General features: G+C 38.1%; 1 pseudogene; it reads right to left on the reverse strand.

Moving 5' to 3' along the window:
- Positions 1 to 480: 480 nt before the first annotated feature.
- On the reverse strand, positions 481 to 9209 carry LOC110203527 (WW domain-binding protein 11 pseudogene; annotated as a pseudogene).
- Positions 9210 to 20076: the final 10867 nt, after the last annotated feature.

The following is a 20076-nucleotide window of genomic DNA, read 5'->3' on the forward strand; positions in this document are numbered from 1 at the left end:
ACACAATATTTACAAGGAAAGTTAAAAAACAAACAAAACCAGAAGTAAAAACACACACAAAAAAACACCGGAGGTAATGCTTTGGTTTCTGACAAATATTTATTCCAGTGACTTACCAAACCCACTTAAGAAAATGATTTCAAAAATAAAAGTACAGACACTAAAATCCTGTCTATCTCATGCCTCCAAAGTAAAAAGGAAATTGTGGTGATGATGGATATGGTGGAGAAGTGAAGGGACACTGCTATGGAAGCTTACCAGTCTGCTCTGAATGAAACATCTTTTTCTTCTGTCCAGTGAATTCTGACCAAAGCGAAATAACATTAAGATAGTCCTTGCACTGGAATCAGGAAATGCTCTGACAGAGTAAAAGTTAACTCCTCTGCACTCAGGTCCAATATATCAGAACTCCTTCCTCTATGAACCATGTTTTCTAATATGAATTTGTTGAATTAAAACCTTCCCTGGCATCAGAAGCTGTCATAGTAGCCCCTTTGTCTCTTTCATGAAGGCTTTATACACATCATCCTTGGTTTGTACTGAAACAGGAGGATAGGGGCCAGTTCTAGGGCTGCTTTGGCAAGGGGTAAAGTAGAATCCTCTTCTGACTTTCTTTGGGGAGCAGCAGTGCAGCAGTTTTCTCCTCAGACCCCCAGTGCAGTGGGCACAAATATGATAATTTCTGCCTTGTGATTGGTGATTTGTGGCTTGGCACTAATGGTTGCTACGACTTTCTTCTCAATAGTGGGTGCACTGGTGTCATCCACTCTGGGTCTCTGGATCAAATTAGGTGGGGCACTTAAAACCCCTGGATTTGGCAAAGGATCTGGTGGAAAAAGCCCCAGTTGAGCAGGTCCAAGTGGAGGCACCAAAGGCAGGTGTATCATACCAGGATGAGGTGGAAGGATGTCTGGAGGGGCTAGGGGAGCTAGCCTCAGTGGTGGTCCTTGTGGAGGAGGACCTGGAGGAAGACCAGGAGGTGGGCCTGGTGGTGGACCAGGAGGTTTGCCTCATGGAGGACCAGGAGATAAAATTCAGGGTAAAGGTTCTTGAAGCCTTGACATTCCATGTGGTCTTAGGAATGGAGAGCCCCTGGAGGTGGACCAGGAGTAATTTCAGTGGGTGGCCCAGGTGTTTGTAATGGTAGAACAGGTGGTGCTCCAAGATGGGGTGGTCCTGGCATGGCAGATGCCTGTATCTGAACAGGAAGAACCGACTGTGGAGATAGTTACTGTTGGGAAGCAGGAGAAAATGATGTCCCATCAGGAAGAGGTTCTTCTTTGTGCTGCTGCTGTGTTGTATCTTCTGACTCAGAGACATCAGAAATACTCTGTTATCATCATCCTCTGAAAATTCCTCCACTTCTCACCCATCTTCAGGAGTTTCCTGACCTGCCATTCTAAGCATCATAGCTTGAAGAGGTGTTAATTGCTTCATGTTTTTCATTTTCTTTCATGCTTTTCCAGGAACATCAGCAAATTGTACACTGAGACCTGACTTTTTTTTCCTTGTTGTTTTCTCTGTCTTCACCATCATGATGCATGAACTCCTGTCCTTCACTGTCAGCATTCTGACTGATCAGTGTCACCGTCATCACTGCTGTCAGCATGCTTACCTTGATGCATGTCTTCAAGATAACCTTCATCTTTGCTGGTGCTGGAAGCATCATCATCATGACCTCAATGACTAAGTTCTAGATTATATAAATATCCTCCTCGCCCTAAGGAGGGGCAAGTTCTAGGGCAAAGCCCACTTTGCAACCCTGTATCTGTAGAACTTGGGGAGGAGGTGGCCCTGGGGGTGGGCCAGGAGGTTTTCTTGTGTTTCATGATTGTGATGGAATACTATTGTGCTTTAAGAAATAACGAGCAGAACAGTTTAAAAAATTCTGAGAAGACTTTTATCAACTCATATAAATTGAAGTGAGAACCAGAAAAACATTGAACACAATAAAAGCCATATGATCCAAGACAATTCCAGAGTCCTATAATGAAAAATGCTCTCCACCTCCAGTGAAAGAGCCAATGAACTCTGAATGCTAAATGAAGTATGCTTTTAAATTTTCTTTTTTCCCTTAATTTCTTTTTTCTGTTTTCTTTTGCAACATGGCTAATTGGGAAATATATGCAGGATGAATTAAAATGTTCAGTTGTCTTTCAGTTACGTCTGACTTTATGTAACCCCATTTGGTCTTTTCTTTGCATAGCTATTGGAAGGCTTTGCCATTTCCTTCTACAGCTCATTTTACAGATGAGAGAACTGAGGCAAAAAAAATTAAGTGAGAGATTCTACTTCCAGGAGCTAATGGCAGAGTAAGTAGTATATTGCTGTTGCTCTCCCATGTTCAACTCCAAAGAATTCTAAAATAATCTCCTAGAACAAATCTCGAAAAGCAGAGCCAGCAGCAAGAAGGGTGGAATGGTTTTTTAGCTGGGAAGACTTGAAGGATCAGCAAGAAAGGTCTGCTTCACTCAGGTAAAAGGGGAGCACATTCCAGGAAAGGAAACATCCCAGCAAGCCAGCAGCAAGCCCCACCTCAGCAAAACAGTGGGAGATCCTGACCCACAGGGAGGTGGAGCAGGGAAACACCAGCACCAGGACCCCCAACCAGCTTTATCATAGCCATGGAAACCAGCGGATTCCAGCATCAAGAAACACCATATGGTTCAGCATATCCCAAGATAAACAGGCATCCTCCAGTGACTGGACTTCCATGTGTTTCAGTGTAGCCCAGGGGAAATGCTGAAAAACTCTACTGGGCCTCAGCACATACCAGACACCACCACTAGGACCAAAGTTCTCCAGTAGCATCAGCCAACCCCCATCCCACCATTTCAGCACAACACCAGATGCAAGGGTCCCCCATGGTCCTCAGAGCAATTTCAGTGCAGCACCAGGTAAATGGCCAGGGCCTGAAGCCTGAGACAGAGCACTTTCTACCCTGGGAGCAGAGCTCAAATTTTAAAAAGAGGGAAAAGTCCCTTCCCCCCCAAAAAAATATGAGCAAAAAAAATAAAAATAAAAAGAATCTGACCATAGAAAGCTACTATGGTGATAGGGAAGACCAAGACACAAACTCAGAAGAGGACAACAATGTTAAAAAATCTATGGGCAAACCCCGCCCCCAAATGGAAAGTGACCTCAAGCCTAGGAAGAACTCATGGAAGAGCTCAAAAAGGAGCTTAAATATCATATAAGAGAGGTAGAAGGAAAAATTGGGAAAAGAAATGAGAATGGGCTAAGTCTATTAAAGTTAGTCATAGCACAACGTGGCTGTTACTATGTACAATGTTCTTCTGGTTCAGCTTACTTCACTCGGTATCAGTCCATACAAGTCTTCTAGGTTTTTCTGAAACGCCATCATTTCTTATAGCACAATAGTATTTCATCACATTCATATACCACAACTTGTTCAGTCATTACCCAATTGATGGGCATCCCCTCAATTTCCAATTCTTGCCACCACAAAAAGAGCTGCTATAAATATTTTTGTAGCCCTTTGGGCATTGTTCCAAATTGCTCTCCATAACAGTTGGATCATTTCACAATTCCATCAACAATGCATTTGGGTTGCAATTTTCCCACATCTTCTTCAGTATCTATCATTTTCCTCTTTTGTCACATTGGCTTATTTGATAGGTGTGATGTGGTACCTCAGAATTGTTTTGAATTGCATTGCCCCAATCAATGCTAATTTAGAGCATTTTTCATATGACTATAGATGACTTTAATTTCTTTATCTGAAAAATTCCTGATCATATTCTTTGACCATTTCTCAATTGTGGAATGATGTGTATTTTTATAAATTTGACTTAGTTCTTTGTATATTTTAGAAATGGGGCCCTTATCAGACACTAGTTGTAAAAATTCTTTCCCAGTTTTCCACTTCTCTCCTAATCTTGGTTGCATTGACTTTGTGCAAAAACTTATGAATTTAATAATCAAAATTATCCATTTTGCATTTCATAATGTTCTCTATTTCCTGTTTGGTCATAAATTCTTCTGTTCTCCATAAATATGACTGGTGAACTGTTCCTTACAATTCCAGTTTGCTTATATTATCAGCCTTCATATCTAAATCATGAACCCATTTTGACTTTATTTTGGTATATGACGTAAAATATTGGTCTATGCCTGGTTTCTGCCATACTCTTTTCTAGTTTTCCCAGCAGTTTTTGTCAAATAGTGGGTTCTTATACCAGAAGCTAGGGTCTTTGTGTTTATCAAACAATAGCAGTCATTGACTACTGTGTCTTGCAGACCTAGCCTATTCCACTCATCCACTACTCCATTTCTTAGCCAGTACCAAGCAGTTTTGATGATTACTGCTTTATAATAAAATTTAACATCTGGAATGACTGGGTCACCTTACCCTGCATTTTTTTTCATTAGTTCCCTTGATATTCTACACTGCTTATTCTTTCAAATGAATCTTTTTATTATTTTTTTCTAGCTCTATAAAATAATTTAGGATGTTTGATTAGTATGGCACTAAATAGGTAAATTAGCTTAGGTAGTATTGTAATTTTTATTATTTTTGCTCAGTCTACCCATGAGCAACTGATGTTTTTCCAATTATTTTAATCTGACTTTATTTGTGTGAAAAGTGCTTTGTACTTGTGTTCATATAGTTCCTGGGTTTGTTTTGGTAGGCAGACTCCTAAATATTTCATAATACCTACAGTGACTTTAAATAGAATTTCTCTTTTTATCTATTGCTGTTAGGTTTTATTTGTAATATGTAGAAATGCTGAAGATTTATGTGGTTTTATTTTATATCCTGCAACTTTGCTAAAGTTGTTTATTATTTCAAGTAGTTCTTTTACTTGATTCTCTAGGATTCTCTAAGTATATCATCATATCATCTTCAAAGAGTGATAGCTTTGTTTCTTCTTTGCCTACTCTAATACCTTCAATTTATTTTTCTTCTCTTATTGATAAAGCTAATATTTCTAGTACCATATTGAACAGCAGTGGTGATAATGGACATCTGTGTTTCACCCCTGATCTTACTGGAAATGCTTCTAGCTTATCCCCATTATATATGATGCTTACTGAAGGTTTTAGGAAGATGCTACTCATCATTTTAAGGAAGACTCTATTCCTCTGCTCTCTAGAGTTTTTAATAGAAATGGGTGTTGCATTTTGTCAAAAGTTTTTTTTTCTGCATCTATTGAGATAATCATATGGTTTCTGTTATTTTGTTGTTGATGTGATCAATTATGCTGATAGTTTTCCTAATATTGAAGTAGCCCTGAATTTTTGGTATAAATCCTATCTGGTCATAGTGTGTTATTCTCATGTTAAATTGCTGTGATCTTTTTGCTAACATTTTATTTAACATTTTTGCATGTTTTTCATTAAGGATGTTGGTCTATAACTGTCATTCTCTGTTTTGTCTCTTCCCCATTTAGGTATCAGTACCATATTTGTACCACAAAAAGAATTTGGTAAGACTTTTTTTTGCCTATTTTCCCAAATAGTCTATGCAGTAGTGGAATTAATTGTTCTTCAAATGTTTGATAGAGTTCTCTCGTAAATCCATTTGGCCCTGGAGATTATTTCCTAGGTAGTTCATTGATGACTTGTTCAATTTCTTTTTCTAAGATGAGGTTATTTAAATGTTTTACTTCCTCTTTGTTATTCTGGGCAATTTATATTTTTATAAATATTCATCCATTTCACTAAGATTGTCAAATTTATTGTCATAAAATTGGGCAAAATAGTTCCTAATTAATGTTTTAATTTCCTCTTCATTGGTGGTGCATTTACCCTTTTCATTTTTTTTATACTGGTGATTTGATTTTATTGTTTCTTTTTTTAAATTAAATTAACCAAAGGATTGTCTATTTTATTGTTGTTTTTTTTTTCATAAAACCAGATCTTAGTTTTATTTATTAGTTTTGTAGTTTTCTTAATTTCAATTTTATTGTTCTCTCCTTTGGCTTCAGAATTTCTAATTTGGTATTTAATTGGGGATTTTTAATTTGTTCTTTTTCTAGTTTTTTTAGTTGCATGCCCAATTCATTGATCTCTTCTTTCTGTTTTTTATTCATGTAAGCATTTAGAGATATACTACTTTCCCTAAGAACTGCTTTTGCTGAGTCCCACAATTTTTGGTATATTGTCTAGTTGTTATCATTCTCTTGGATGAAGTTATTGTTTCCATGATTTGTTTTTTGACCCGCTCATTCTTTAGAATTAGATTACTTAGTTTCCAATTAATTTTTGGTCTATCTTTCTATGGCCCTTTATTACATATGATTTTTATTGCATCATGATCTGAAAAGGATGTGTTCAATATTTTTACCTTTTTTCATTGGATTTTGAAGTTTTTATGCCCTAATATATGGTCAATTTTTGTGTATGTGGCATGCTGAGAAAAAGGTATATTCATTTATATCCCCACTCAGTTTTCTCCAGAAGTGTATCATACCTAACTTTTCTAATGTTCTATTCACCTCCTTCACTTCTTTCTTGTTTATTTTGTGGTTAGATTTATCTAGTTTAGAGAGGGAGAGGTTGAGGTATCCCACTAGTATAGTTTTGTTGTCTATTTCTTCCTGTAACTCCCTGAACTTTTCCTCTAAGAATTTTGATGCTATACCATTTGGTGCACATATGTTTAGTAATGATATTACTTCATTGTCTTTGGTGCCTTTTAGCAGGATGTAGTTTCCTTCCTTATCTCTTTTGATAAGATCTATTTTTGATTTTACTTTGTCTGAGATAAGGATTGCTACCCCTGCTTTTTTTTTGCATCAGCTGAAACATAATATATTCTGCTCCAGCCTTTTACCTTTACCCTGTGTGTATGTCTCTTTTTCAAATGTGTTTCGTATAAACAAAATATTGTAGGATTGTGGTTTTTAATCCATTCTGCTACCCACTTCTGTTTTATGGGAGAGTTCATACCATTCACATTCACAGTTATGATTACTATATTTGTCTTTCCCTCCATCCTTCCCCCCCATTTATGCTTTTCTTTCTCCTCTCTCCTTTCCTCTCCTCACTAGTGTTTTGCTTTTTACCACTGACTCCCTCAGTCCCTCCTCCCTTCTATTATCCTTTTCCCTTTTCTTCCCCTTTTCCCTTAGTGCTTCTTTCCTCCCTTCTATCCCCCCCCTCCCTTTTCTTTCACCTTTTCCCTCCTATTGCCTGTAGGGCAAGTTAGATTGCAATACCAAACTGATTATTTGACTCTCTTCTTGAGCCAAAACTGATGAGAGTAAGGTTCAAATAATGCTCATCTCCCTCCCTTCTTTCCCTCTGCTGTAATAGGTTTTTATGTCTTTTCTTGTAATGTAATTTACCCTTGTCTGCCTCCTCCTTTCTCAGTACATTTGCTTAGATTAGATTAATCTACTTACTTGGATCCATTTAATCTACTGGATTAGATTTTTTTTTATCATTACATCAAAGTCAACTTATATCCACCCCCTTTATGTATACTGCTTTAACATGGTCTAATCACAATACAATTCTCAAGAATTACATGTGTCATCTTTCCTTGTAGGTATGTAAACAGGTTCACCCTTATTAACAACATATTGTATCTTTCTGTCCCATTGACCTTTTTATGTCTCTCTTGAGTAGTATTCGATGATCAAATTTTCTGTTGATCTCTGGTATTTTGTTTTTATGAGGAAAGTTTGGAAGCCCCCTATTTTGTTGAATATCCATCTCCTCCTTTGAAAGATCATGTTCATTTTTGGTGGGTAGTTGATCCTTGGTGGTAATCCAAGCTCCTTTGCCTTAGGGAATATTATGTCCCATGACCTATGGTCTTTTAATGTAGAAGCTGCAAAGTCCTGTGTAATCCTGACTGTGGTTCCGTGATATTTAAATTATTTCTTTCTGACTGCTTGCAGTATTATTCTTTGATGTGTTAATTTTGGAATTCGGCTAATATATTCCTTGGCATTTTCAATTTGCGATCTCTTTCAGGAGGTGATTGGTGGATTCTTTCTATTGCTATTTTACCCTGTGCTTCTATGACCTCAGGGCAGTTTTCCTTTATGATTTCCTGAAAGATCCTGTCCAGACTCTTTTTTTCCATCATTATTTTCAGGTAGACCAATAATTTTAAAATTGTCTCTCCTGGATCGATTCTCCAGGTCAGTTATTTTACCAGTGAGGTAGTTTATGTTTTCATTTAGTTTTTCATTTTTTGGTTTCTGTTTGACTGATTCTTGCTCTCTCATAGAGTCATTAGCTTCCATTTGCCCAATTCTAATTTTTAACAAATTGTTTTCTTCTATTAGATTTTGTACCTCCTTCCCAATTTGGGCAATTGTATTTTTTAGGGACTTGTTTTCTTCAGTGTACTTTTTTTCCAGTTGGCCAATTGCATTTTTTAAGGATTCTTCTACCTCTCTCATTTGACTTTTAAGATCCTTCTTGGGCTCTTCTAAGAAGGCTTTTTGGGTTTCAGACCAGTTCATATTCCCTTTTGAGGTTTCCAGATGTGGGTTTTTTTACAATGTTGTCCTCTTCAGAATTTCTGCCTTGCTCTTCACTGTTCTCATAACATGAATCTATGGTACATTTCTTTTTACTCATGGTGTTTGATTATTCCCTGGCTTTTAAAGAGACTGAGCTCTCCTGCTGGGGAGCAGAGGTCACTGACCCAAGCTTCTTGTGTTGGAAACCTTAAGCCTGATCACTGTCTTTGTGTGCTGGGGCCCCCTATGCTGGCAGTTGGAGGCTGTAGGGTTCTGGCAGCTTACCTGGTGTTAGGCTGGAATCAGCAACACTGGAACTCTAGGGGTAGGATTGGGTAGTCTGGCTCCTGGATGTTGTTTGCTTTTCCTTTCCTTTTGCTTTCTTTAGCTCCTTTTACTTGGATTTTGCAGGATGTTTATCCACCTGGGGCCCCTTGGAGCACTTCGCAGATTTTTGCTGAAGTGCTGGAGACTGCTGCAGAATGTTGGTTTCCACTGGTTCCCCCACTCTCACTGAGGCACTGGTAGGTCCAGGTGTTCATGTTTCCCTGCCCTACCACCTGTGTATGTGAAAGTGGGGCTTTCCACCAGCTGCTAGGATACCTCTTGTTCTGTACTGCTCTCCTTTCCCTGGACAAGAGGGGCCTTTTCCATTAATCCCTAAAGCTACCTGGGCTACTGGACTGCTGCTCACTGTCTTTCTTCTGCCTGCTGTTCCGTGGTTTTTCTTGGGGTGATATTTTCTGTGCTTTCAGAGATTGACATGGGAGGGTGAGAGTGACTACCTTTTTACTCCTCCATCTTGGCTCCCAGAAACAGCAGTCTCTTCTCCTGTTCTAAAGGTGAGTCCACCCATTATTGCTCATGATTATGAATATTAACTGTGTATTTCTCTCTGTCCTAATCTTCCTCCTTTATTCCCATTCATTTCTTTAAAAGGAAGAAAACATCATTGAAAGAAGACTGTGCTTCATGCTGCCATTCCACCATCACTCCATTATCTTTATTCCAATCCATATCCTCTTTTTTATTCACCTTCTATTCTCTTCCCAATAATAGCCCTCCCCATGCCTCCTCTTCATTATCCCAGTACTTACTTAAGTATCCCAGTACTTACATAAGAAATGATGAGCAGGCAGATTTCAGGAAAAAAAAATCTGGAAAGTCATACATGAACTAATGCTGAGGGAAGTAAGCAGAACCAGGAAAACATTGTACATAGTAACAGCATCATTGTTTGAGGACTAACTTTGATAGAAAGCTCTTCTCAGCTGTCTCAGCAATACAATGATCAAAAATAATTCTAAAAGATTCATGACAGAAAATGCTAACCATGTTCAGAAAAAGATGTATGAAGTCTGAATGCAGATCAAAGGATGCTATTTTCACTTTTATTTTGTTTTTTTCATTCTCATGGGTTTTCCCTTTGGTTCTGATTCTTATTCACAACATGACTAATGTGGAAATATGTTCAATATGATTGCATACATATTGCCTATATCAGATTGCATGGTGTCATAGGGAGGAAGGTAAGGTAGGGAAGGAGAAAAATTTAGAACTCAAAAATCTTACAACAATGAATGTTGAAAACTACCTTTACATGTAATTGGTAAAAAAAAATACCATAAAGTGTTAAAGAAATATTTATTTCCTTCTTTCCATTTGCTCAGATGCACATACCTCTCCAGGTTTCTTTTGACTCCCATTTTGTTTTTTATTTTTGCATTAGAAAATTTCTATTCAGCACTGGTCTTGTCAATAAGAATGCTTGGAAAATGCTCCTATTGAATTAAAGATTCATTTCCCCATATAAGATTACACTTACTTTTCCAGGGAAAGTTATTTTTTGTTGTCTACCTTTTGGAATTTCATATTTGAAGACCTCTTATCCTTTATAGTGGTAGCTCCTAAATCTCATGTTAACTTGCCTTGAATTCCTTGGTTCTTAAACCTTTTTTTTTTCCTTTCTGGTTACAGTGACTTTTCTTCAACCTAGAACTCTGTATTTTAACAATGATGTTCTATGGGGATTTCATTTTGGGGTTTCTCTTCATTATTAAGGTTTCTTTAAATTTTTGTTTTTGTTTTTTTTGGCTGAAGACAAGATTTATTGGAACATCCTTTATATTGGTCAGACTCTTAAGGAGTCTGAATATTAGTGAGCTATTGGCTAGATTATAGGAATCTGAGCACCTTAATAGAGACAACATGCATCTCATATACAGAAAGACTATGGGAGGGATCTAGGAGTGGCCAAGTAGTCTGGGGTGACTGGAGGAGGGGTCTAAGGAGGATCTGGATGAGAGTGGCCAGTAAGCTGGGGTGAACAGAACACCTAGGATCTGGGCCACATGGCCAAGGGAGAATGTAGCCTAGTCAGGATTAGTGGGAAGTGGGGAGGGGTGGGGAGCCATAGGGAGGTAAGACAATGGAAGGCTAGGCTAGGTTAAGAGTAACAGACAATTGGGAGATTGGGCATAGCCACAATGAAAGGATTAGCCTCAGGTGAAAGCTAGGGATTTGGCCATGTGGGAAAGTCCAGGGTTTTTCCTTTTTGTGGTCTAGATCCCATTCTCATCATTCCCCCCTCAATCAAAAGGGACCCAAACTCTTTCAGGGTAAGGGGTGAAGGTCTTAGGCTGTGAAATTGCTTCCTGCTGTCAAGGGGAATGGAGCTGTCCCCACCTTGAGGGGATCCCAAAGAGGAGGTTGACTGGAACCAAGCACAGGTTGCATCCAAGGAATGACGGAGGGATATTGGTTGTTTGATACCAACTGTTGGAGAATGGCCTGTAGTCTAGGCAGACTCAGAAATAGCCAGGTAGGTAACATTCATTTTCAAAGGAACATAATGGGGAAACTGAGCCAGGAGGATCCCATCTTAGACTGAAGCTAAAATTGTCCTCTCAGCTTTTCTCAATGCTGACTTCCCACCAGTGTCACATTCTCTCTGAGTAGCTTCTGACATTTCTTAGATGGTGGATTATTGATTTATGAATGGATGATTATGATTCATTAGACAACTCAAAATAAAACCATCAACTTTTTTTTTTTGTCTCAAACAGCAAGTTTCATTAATCACAACTTAGGAAAACCTTTTCCAGGATTTACATTTCAAATTTAAATTTGTCCTGGTGTAAAAAACCAATTATTAGAGATTATTTCAAGATACTCGCAAATGCTCAGCAAGGCAAAACCCAAACGAGCTTTTTGGCAAGTTTACACATTAAAACAATAACCAACAATAGACAAATTATTTTAGCGGTAACCAAATTATGAAAAGTTGTTTGACATAACTGATACAAAAAGTTCACCAATTTGAACCTGGAAACAAAGCCATTACCAATCAGGTGACTTCAGTTTTTGTTAAATGCAATCCAAATTACTTTATACAGAGCATCAATATCATCATTAACAGTTAAAACTACAACTTTAAAAGAGTGTGCTTACCCAAATTAAGAGGTCAGCTTCTTTACCTTGAGCAGGATGTGCTGAACCTGGATGATACTTCCAGGCAAAGGTTGTCCGAGGACTCAAGGCCATTGCCAGTGGGGCCCATTCTGTAGCTGCTGCCCCTCCCCCCTCCTTCCTTTCCCCATGTGGGGAAGGGTAAAATCAAAGGTGAGGAAAAAAGGGTGAAACTCTCTTCTCCTTTGAGAAGGATTAACAGATACCCTCTTGACTCAAGGGAAAGTAGTGACAGGGTCACAAAAAGTTTTGAAACACTCCTTAATGATCACAAAACCTCCAGAATCTGATAAGATGTTTTAGCTCTTCCAACTTTTCCATGAAACCTCCATGAAGGAGGATTCACGGGTGTTAGAGGAAAGGGAGTAAGCCTCAGGGAACCAAAAAGCAGTTTCCTCAATTCTCAAATGACAGAACTGGGAATATGCTTTTGGATAGGGTGTCAGTCCTTGTCCTCTATGCTGCAGAAGGTGTACCCAGGTCCATGGCCTTGAACCAAACCAGTGGACTGAGAGCTCGAGAGCATCAGGCCAAGAGACAGTCACATAACTGCCTGCCCAAAAAGCACCTCCAAGCCATGGTGCTGGTAAAGTGACCCCAACTGCAGAGCAAGAAAAGGGGTGGGGAGGCTTACATACCTTCCTGTCTTGGCTAGAGAAGAACTTGGGGTTAGGCAGTTTCCCCATATGGGCCACCAAAATGTTGAGGTTTAGGGGTGCTGGGACCCCAAAATCACAACACAAGGTCCTGTCTGAAAGAATTCAACCCAAGGCTATTGGCTAGAATATAGGAATCTGAGCCTCTTTCTATTTTTCAAGAAGTGATTTGCAGATATTCTCTATCTTTTATTTTACTCTTTCAGTTTTGAGCCGACCCAGATCTGGGCACATCATTTGTGATCTCCTGAAACGTAGTTTCTATTTTTTGAAGGGGAGGATCATGATTTTCAGGTAATTTTATAATATTTAGGTTATACCTGCTTAAATAGTCTTCCAGTTATTTTAATAGATATCTATAATTTTAACCTATCTTTCTCAGTCTCTTGATTTAAAAGAAAATAATATTTCTTGTTGTCTCATGGAGTTTTTTCCTTTCTTTTTTCCTTTAATTTATTTTTAGTTTTCAACATTCACTTCCATAAGCTTTTGAGTTTTGAATTTTCTCACTCTCCCTCCCCTGCTCCCTTCCCAAGATGGCATGCAATCTATATAGGCTCTATATATACATTCCTATTAAACATTTTCACATCAGTCATGTTGTAAAGAAGAATTAGAACCAATAGGAAGAACCACAAGAAAGAAGAAACAAAACAAAACAGAAGAAAAAAAGAATAAATAGTATGTTTTGATCTGAATTCAGACTCCATAGTTCTTTCTCTAGACGTGGATAGCATTTTCATCATAAGACTTTTGGAGATGTCTTAGATCCTTGTTTTGCTGAGAAGAGCTAAGTATATCAAAGTCAGTCATTGTACATGCTGTTACTTTGTACAATGTTATGGTTCTTCTCAATTCACTCAGCATCAGTTCATGTAAATCTTTCCAGGTCTTTCTGAAATCTGCTTGCTCATGATTTCTTATGGAACAATAATATTTCACTATCTTCACATACCACAACTTGTTCAGCCATTCCCCAGCTGATGGGTATTCCCTCAATTTCCAATTCTTTGCCACCACATACAGAGCTACTATAAATATTTTTGTACATGTGGGTCCTTTCCCCATTTTTATGACCTCTTTTGGGATGCAACCCTAGAAGTGCTATTACTTGGTCAAAGGGTATGGATATTTTATGACCCTTTTGGCAAAGTTCCAAATTGCTCTCCAGAATGGTTGGATCAGTTCACAACTCCACCAACAATGCATTAGTGTTCCAATTTTCCCACATCTTCTCCAACATTTATCATTTTCCTATTTTGTCATGTTGGCCAGTCTGATAGATGTGATGTGGTACATCAGAGTTGTTTTGATTGCACTTCTCTACTCAATAGTGGTTTAGAGCATTTTTTCCTATGACTATAGATAGCTTTACTTTCTTCATCTAAAAACTGTCTGTTCATATCCTTTGACCATTTCTCAATTATGGAATGACTTGTATTCTTATACAAGTGAACAGGTCAATTCCCTAAATTCATAAAAGAAGTGCCCCACTCTCCACAAGTGTCTGTAAACCATCAAAGGAATGAGGAAACTATAATTGATTGATCAGTATGGGGCCAATTTTCAGATAAAACACAGGAGTTGTGGAATTTGTATAATTGTGAGAGAACTTATTTGCATTAATCTTTGGATCTGACTGGGATTCTGGTTAGGAAAAGCTAAGTCCTTCATTAAAAGTCTCTAGGCAGCAGGGAGAGGTACTTAAGTTTCATAGCCATGCAGGGCTAGATTAAAACAATGCAATAAAGTTTTCTCCTAGTTCTGACAACTGAATAAAGTTTTCTCACCAAACAGAAATTGGATTAGTCTCATAGTTTAATAGAAACTAATCCAGCTCTAGAATTGAGTCACAAGTCTCAGTCAATGTGGTTTACTCAATTATCACAATTAACCACTTGCTGTCCTAATCCCCTCAATTCCCTCAGAAGTAGCATGCTCAGACTTTTGCTTTGGAAATAGCAACTTGATAGGTCTGTTGAGAACAGGTTGCAGAGGTGGAAGGGGGTAGGGGAAAGGAAAGGAGAGTAGAGAGTAAGAAGAAATAGAATTTTGAGTTATACCTTTGAATGGGGTAGGATATGAATGATGAATGTGCAAAATAGATTTAGAAATATTGAGAAGGACATGTAGAAATATATCCATGACAGAGCAGTGACAAAAAGAAAAAAAAAGATATGGTACTCAGATGGAGGGATGGTCAAAAATGTCAAAGTAGCAGATGTTAAGAAGAACATAGTCTGAGGAATTAGCAATAAAGAGACCATTGGTCAACTTGCAAGAGTTTCTATCAAGTTGTGGGAACAGAAGCCAGAACTCTATATATATGCCAGCCAAAGTGATACAGGCCAATTACTGAAGCATTCTTTATTTATAGTGAACAATTCCTTATTGAAAAATTCACAAGTGATTAAGAAATAACTATCTACCCTCAAACAATTGTTTTAGATGCTTTAAAGAAATGTTTATAGCTCTTGAAAAGATCATTTTCTATTTCTAGAATTTTTGTTACTTTACAATGCATTATACAACACCAGAACTGTCACATCTTGCCACATTCCAAACCACAAATTGAAGCCCCTCTTCATCTCGTTCCAACAGGTGTAATAAGTGTGAATTCAGGCACAACACTTTACTGAAGAAAAGTGTTTGCGCAAGGTATGCAGTAGTATTTATTAGTATTTTTAATGCAAGGGGAAAATGGGCAATGATACAATGCCCCACATGAAAGAAGAGACTGGAGAGACTGCCTCCTGAAAGGCATGATGATATACACTTAAACTGCCTTTCTTCCCTATTTGTAACATGTTTAGACTTTCTGTAGCTGGATCTTGATGAGGAGAAGAACTGTTAGCAGTCTGGAAGTACTGACAGCATTGTCTGTAAATACACATGCTTTATATTGGAGAGAGTACTTCCATTAAAATTCATCATATATTTGTGGAAGCAGGCCCCTGACCATTTTCTTCTTTGGGGATTGTATGAATCACATCTCTCACATCCTATTCAATAAGCTTTAATAATCCTCCAAATTCCTTTTCCTGTGCATACTGAAGGAGCACCCTGAACCTTTTCTCTTTGTTGGCTCTTAAAGGTTCACAGAAATTCTGTTTTCTGAAGCACAGTTTCAAACTCATATTGACCAAGGTGGAAAAATTGGGGTGGTGTAGGAAGTAAGAAAGAGACAAGCAAGAAAAAGGCTTAAGACTGTGGAATTTAGAGGCTCACAAGTAGTCACTGGGAAAATAAGATAAAAATATCTAGTAATATAAAAATTAAGATTTTTTTTTATTAAAATAGATAACAAATACTATCATTCTAGCAGCTAATCCCCTGCTGAGTCTACTAATGAGGGTTCAGGTGTCTGCAAATGATACACTGTCAGAAACAGACTGTAGAATCACAGCAAGAATTTAACAGAAGCTTCTTCCTCCTGCAAATCTTAATCTTTTGAAACATTTATTTAAGGCATGTTAACAAATCAAATTTTTTTAAAAGAAGAAAAATCTTTGTCTACTTATGAATGAAGACTGATTTCCTAATCCAGTTTAGTGAACTTTTCAAATCTAGCACAAAATGAAATGTAGGTGTCATCGGGCTGTAAATACAAAGAAACACATTTCTAATTTTCTCTGTTATTCTAGAGGGAAAAACTGAAAATGATGAGAGATAATTGCCTGGGTTATTACGGCTTCTTGGAATTGCCCTCACATTTATTTTAAATGAAGTAATATATGACATATCTTAAGTGGAGACTGTATGTATGAAACACACACACACATACATGCACACACACACACATACACACACATACACTCACAAAGGCACATACAAAATGCACCCATTATATATGTGTGTATGCACACATTATATGTATATAAAATATATATTGTGGAGGCATACATTTCATATGTATAAAAACATATATTATGCATTATATACACCTGTTATACATACAAATCATATATACTCTATTTAGTGTCTGCATACACACATATTTGAAACTTTTTAAGGTTTGCCAAATGCTTTACATATGTTAATTCACTTGATTCTCACAACAACCCTGTGAGGTAGATGTTTTTTCTTATTCCTGTTTTATAGATAAAGAAACAGAGGTTCAAGGAAAGTTAAGTGACTTGCCTAGGGTCACAAAGGCAGTAAATATCTAAGGTAGGATTTTAACACAGATCTGCCAGATAGTCCTACACTCAATTCATTGTGCCACATCAATGTGTGTGGGATAATTTTGTAATGCATATGACACATATACATACATACATACACACATACATATATATGTATATGTGTATATATATAAAGAGAGACAGAGAGAGAGAGTTTGTCTAATGGTATTAATATCTACTAATAAGTAAGGTAATAGCCAAGGATTTAAGATGTGACCTCTCCCAGAGTCATGGACATTTCCAACTTCTTACTTCCAAGGACACAGTTCTTGCAAAAGAGAGTTTTATTAAAAGTGGGGAGGGGAAAAACTCGTTGGATAAGCATCCAAATGTGTGTAAATCAATATAGTTGCTCCATTCCTAAATTTGAGGACTGATCTGGTAGAGGTATTTCTACAAGTCCTTATTCAACTTCTACCAAATTGTTCTCTAAAGCTCTAGGCTTTCTCTGTCTTTGCCTGTGTCTGTCTGTCTTCCTGTCATTTGATGTGCTCTACATGGCTAAAGGCTTAAAATGGCTCCCTTGTAGCATATTGAGGTCAAGGTCCACTGTCAGGGTGGAGGATCAGAAACCAGGGGTGGACCATGTGATGATTTATTGACTTTATCTCTTCTATTCTTTTTTCTTTTTTTTTCTTAAGCAATTGGGGTTAAGTGACTTGCCCAGGGTCACACTCTCTCTTCTATTCTTGCTACTGGATTTTTAATGTTCATCTAATATGTTTCTACAATGAATTCAGGTTCAACTATAACTCTCTAGTCTTTCTTTATCTCTCCATTTTATTAACTTGAGTGGCTTAAAGTATGGCAGGTCTCAGTACTCCAGTCTGATAATTGATTGTTTTATTGTTCTCCCTGCAGCTCCTGCTTGAAGGGCTGCCTCCTGAATTGAACACAGATTAAATCCATTATATTCATTACATATTCAAAACACAATGCACAAGCTAGTAAGCATGCCCATAGATCAAAGCAAACTATAAAATATAAATTAACAAAATGATGCTGATTAGAGTGGACAATAAAACACATAAGAGTAAATGGGTTGAACTTGCAAGTAATATACCAGCAAAATGGAAAACTAGACATTTTATCCTATCCTCACATTTCAAATCTCTCCAAATAGAAATCATGTGTGAGAGGTAAAGCAATTTGCTACCCTCTAAGGTCTAGGACACCAGGAACCCCCAAAAGCTTAAAAAAAGTCTTCATGAACTAAAATCTCATTTAGCACTACCTTCCTCAATGTCTACCAGGCTCTCCTTAACAGGGTTGCACAAACATACTTATGGTCTGCCCCTCATCCCTTCCAATATAATAGTGATAAATCTAATTTCCAAATGGAAGAAATTTGTTCAAGCTGCTTTTGAAAGCAACATAGCAGCACTCTATGACAGTGGACTGGAGAACTGAGAAATAGTGGGAATTAGAGCAGGATATGTTTATGGCAAAGGAGTACTGTGTGGGACTCCACAAAGCAAGAGGGAAAAACCCCAGTGTACAGATAGAGCCTATTCAGTCTCCCTCAGAAATTACTTGTGGCAGAGATTTAGGCTGTTTAATGATGAAGTACCCAGAATGGGAGGAGGCTGAGATACTTTAAGATTCATCCCTCAGAGAAAACACCATTGGAAGGAAAGGAGTCAGAATGTGAACAACAGGGGAAAATAAGGTGGGGTGGGGGATAATGAAATCACTAAAGAATTCTGGAATGGGGCACAGCCAAGATGGTGGAGTAAAAGCAGTGACTTGCTTGAGCTCTCCCCCAAACCCCACCAAATACCTACAAAAATGGTTCTAAACAAATTTTAAAGCAGCAGAACCCACAAAAAGACAAAGTGAAACAAATTTCCAACCCAAGACAACCTGGATGGTTGATTGGAAAGGCATATCATGCTGGGCTGGGAGAGGAATGCAGTTTTGCATGGGTGCGCAGGGTATAGCAAACCTGGAGCAGGCCTCAGAGAACTGAATCATGGGCAGTGATGGCCATTTCTTGAACTCTCATCCCATGAACTCCAAAGACAACTTGGAAGGTCAGTGGGAAAAGTCTGTTTCTGTGGTGGTGAGAGAGAAGTACAGTGGGGTCCTAGCCCCAGTTCACAAGCATGGCCATGGGGTGGCAGCTGATTCTTGAGCTTCTGGGGCATAGACTGAGGGGTAATCTAGTGGCTGATAGAGGGGGATTGCAGGGATCTCTCTGATGGTGCAGGATTCTCTTGCTTTGCCCAAGCTTGAAAATGGGTTACAGCTCTCGGTAGCAGTCCTGGGGCAAGGAGGAGCGCTGGCATGGTGGAGCTTGTAGTGGTAGTGGAGAGAAAATCCTCCTCACAGATCCAAGACAGAGGAGTGGTCACTCATAGACCAGAGCACAAGCCAGGAAAAGAGTAAACACCTCGCCCTTGATCATAGCACCTTGGAAAAACTGAAAATTTACATGTCCCTAGAAGTATCTCTGAAAACAGCTGCACAAAACCCTGAAGCTTGAGACAGTACATTCTCCACACTGGAAACAAACCCCTACCTTAATAAAGAGTTTATAACTCAAATAATTGGCTGGGATCATGATCAAGCAGCACAAAAAGAGTCAGACTACATTATCTTACTTTGGTGACAAAGAAGATCAAAACATACAACCAGAAGAAGACAACAAAGCCAAAGCTCCTACATCCAAAGCCTCCAAGAAAAATATGAATTGGTCCCAGGCCATGGAAGAGCTCAAAAAGGATTTTGAGAAGCAAGTAAGAGAAGTAGAGGAAAAACTGAGAGTGATGCTAAAGGAGACCCCCCCAAAAAAAAATACTGAAGAAAATGACACCTTAAAAAATAGCCTAACCCAAGTGACAAAAGACATCCAAAAAGGCAATGAGGAGAAGAATGCCCTGAAAAAAAAATTGGTCAAATGGAAAAGGAAGTCCAAAATACTTCCTTAAAAATTAGAATGGAGCAATTGGAAGCTAATGACTATAGGAGAAATCAAGGCACTGTAAAACTAATCCAAAAGAATGAAAAAAAAAGAAGAAATTGTAAAATATCTCATTGGAAAAACAACTGACCTGGAAAATAGATCCAGGAGAGACAATTTAAAAATTATTGGACTATCTGAAAGCCATGATCAAAAAAAGAGCCTAGACATCATCTTTCAAGAAATTATCAAGGAAAACTGCCCTGATATTTTAGAACCAGAGGGCAACATAGAAATTGAAAGAATCCACCAATTCTTTCTGAAAGAGATCCCCAAAGGAAAACCCCTAGGTATATTGTAGCCAAATTCCAGAATTCTCAGGTCAAAGAGAAAATATCGCAGGCAGCCAGAAAGAAATTCAA

Source organism: Phascolarctos cinereus, unplaced genomic scaffold (genome assembly GCF_003287225.1).
Source record: "Phascolarctos cinereus isolate Bilbo 61053 unplaced genomic scaffold, phaCin_HiC Scaffold_4;HRSCAF=312, whole genome shotgun sequence".
Lineage (NCBI taxonomy): Eukaryota > Metazoa > Chordata > Mammalia > Diprotodontia > Phascolarctidae > Phascolarctos > Phascolarctos cinereus.